Genomic DNA, 2,993 nt, shown 5'->3' with positions numbered 1-2,993 from the left:
GGTCCAAGCCCGCTGAATAAAGAAAGGAGAGACCAGACCGCCTATTCATTCCTCTGATTTTCTCCTGAATTACTAGCTAAGAGATGCTTGGATTGAAATGCTGCTGATAGGCTGTTCGCTATTACCTTACTCAAGAATTTCCGACTTGGATGCCTTAGTTCTTGGGCAGCAGTCTTCTCACTTCCAGGAAGACCTAGATCTGGGAGGAGAGCGGCAGAAAGAGGTCCTTTCTTCCCTTCTCTACAGTGCAGGTTCTAAGACTAGGCGAAGATCGGAGACTAAAGACTGATCATCAATTCCTTTGACCTTTCGTCCGAACATTCTTTGAGAAATGCTAACCAGAAAAATGAGGCCGAGAAATAGCCAAGTTTTCAAGGATGAGTTGATCTCAGAGAATTTGCTTAAGACATTCATTCTCCTTCTTCATTCATGTCTTTTCTCTAGGACCGATTCGATTTCCTCCTCTCAATCTTCTGATCGGCAACTAGCCCCTACTCTGATTCATTCTTCTCGATGAGCCGAAACTGAGCCTTTTTATTGAGGGATTTGACCCTCTATGATTGCACGCTCCATCCTTCTACTAAGAGGACATTATCAATTCAGTTCTCAGGGCAAGAGATGGCGCTGAAACGGGAGGATAGAAGAAGAAAATCTACTGAAAGAGCTGACTCTGGCGACTGAGTCTTCTTCAAGGGAAAGGTGGGGTTCGCTTCCTCTTGGGCTTCGTTCCGTCGATTAGCTTCCCTCTTCCCTATTCAAGAGCCTAACTCCTCTTCCCCTTCCTTTCCCTTCCGCGATCGTGCTGGTGGGTAGTGTACCTGGATCCGGCCCACGTAGCGGTTGAAGCTTCTGAATTTGTCTATTATTTCATCCACTGATTTCATACCATATTTCTCATAATTGCTTATAAAGAAGCTAGTTCCAAAGTCTGTCAACAACAAAAAGAAGAACTACAACTTATTAAAAGAGAAAGAAGAAAAGCAAGAGCCACAGCTCTCTCCTTTCAGTCGAGACCTCTCCCTCCGTCACTCAGTCCTCACCTATCTCCTCTTCCTACGCCCAAACAACTTTTCCCTCTCCTTATTTAGTAGGTCAACTTGCACGACTTTACATAAGCTACGCCCTTCTTCATTGACCTCCTTCTTAGTCGAGCTTCTTCGAACCGGTCCGTGCTAGCTTAATTAGTTATTTCATAACCTTCGGACGGACCCTTGATTTGCTCGATCATTCTTTGAGCTATAGAAGAGCAAAGAATTTCCAGATCCAATTAGAAGGACTTGTTTATAGGCAAGATCTGATTCAAAAATAGAATAGGTCGTGTATTCGTCCAGTCTTTCTGGGCCATGCCCTATGCATTCCCCCTTCTGACCTACTGAATCTGGGAATGAAGACGGATAAGAAATAGTCTTTGGGACATCATGTCCTCCTTTTCATAAGCCTTTCTATTCATCCTTGGGAAATCTCTCTCATGCCTTCCGACTCTTTTCATGAGAAAAAGAAAGGAAGAAAATCAGTCAACTAGTCAACTTCCCTAGGAAAGGAAGCCAGAGGCTGGTTGGGCACCGATCCTTTGAACCTCGAGTCTGAGTTTTCCCAGGGCAATGCCTTCACGTCAATGGTAGAAGAAAAGCTTTCTTATGAATCGTAGAAATCCCCTCTATTCGTCTTGGCCTCTCCTCTCGTGGTGTGGGCAGCACAGGAAAACCCTGGTAGGAGGTTGACTAGCCATTCCATTGATCTAATCCACCTATAGTTTCTAAATTCAGTCAAAGCCAGAGGTCCGATTATCGGATGAATAGTGGCACAGGTCGGTCGGGTCATCCCAGCCAGGTTGCGGAAACTAGATGATCCAGTCCTCAGGTTAATATAGGGGAAGGGCAGAACATAGGGATCGGGGCTCAGCCATAGAAGAAAGGCAGGTGCGCAGCAGAGGAAGGAGGCAGATTTGGGTCGGGGATTACTAGGATCTCGTAGGGGAAGGTGGAAGAAGTAGAATCAAGTCACAAAGGAGAGGTTGGCTTTCTCCTTTGAATTAATCCTCTGAATTTGCCAAAGAGATAGGAGAAAATCCGGGTGTGGGCCTAGCCTCATCCGGCGGATGCGTCTCGACTTCATACCGAGTAGGGTCAGAATGAAAATGGCTTCATAAAAAGATAGGGGAGGATCAAACTAATAGCCGAGTTCAATTCAGTAGTTGAGGGCGAAATGACTGAGAAATGGATCCTTCCCAGCTCGAGCTCCGTCTTTGACCAGAAAAAGAAAGTTCAAATTCCATAAATCAGTCGGGTATCATATGCTCGAAAGAGAAAGCCTATGGGTTTCTGTAAAGTTTTCAAGGTAGAGAAAAGAAGGTTTTGCTTAACAAATGCAATGAGAACTCTCTTCTGAATAAGAAGAAAGAAATAGGAATCAGTCCCCCACTACGCGGTTGAATGAGAAGGATAGGGGAAGGTATCTCTTTCGACTGGAAAGAGGGTTCTTCCTTAGTCCTGCATAAGAATGATCAATGAATGAGTCATAGGGAAAGCCTAGGTCAATGGGAAGAATCGTAGCTCGACGAGAAGATGTTAATTACGAAAGGTAATTCTCAGTTTGAGTCACTCCATTCATAAGACGGAAGCCGAAAGAGGAAGCCCTAGAGGAGCTTCGCTCCCGTCGTAATGCCTCCCTGAATTTGCTTGCCTCCTTCCAGCTCAGAATGCCCTTCGCCTTGACTTTCGTATTCCGATCTCCGTTCCGCTCTTCGAGCCCTCCTTCTCCGTCTTCGTACTTATTTTAGGTTCTGTACGTAGGAGGCATCAAAATTCAATTCTTCCTTTTCTCAAATTCTGATCGCCTCTTCGGAAACAGAAGGAGATTCCTCTCTGCTAAGTCAAGCCCTTGTTCATTGACTCGTCAACTCGGTATTCGGTATATTGAATAACCTCTCCTTTCCCGCGATCCTGAGAATGAAGGATCTCATCCAGAAATAGGGAATGATCTCCGATTTTTGT

This window comes from Cucumis melo, unplaced genomic scaffold (assembly GCF_025177605.1).
Source record: "Cucumis melo cultivar AY unplaced genomic scaffold, USDA_Cmelo_AY_1.0 utg001721l, whole genome shotgun sequence".
NCBI classification, from domain to species: Eukaryota; Viridiplantae; Streptophyta; class Magnoliopsida; order Cucurbitales; family Cucurbitaceae; genus Cucumis; species Cucumis melo.
The sequence above is the reverse complement of the archived record's forward strand: the minus strand, read 5'-3'. Positions refer to the sequence as shown.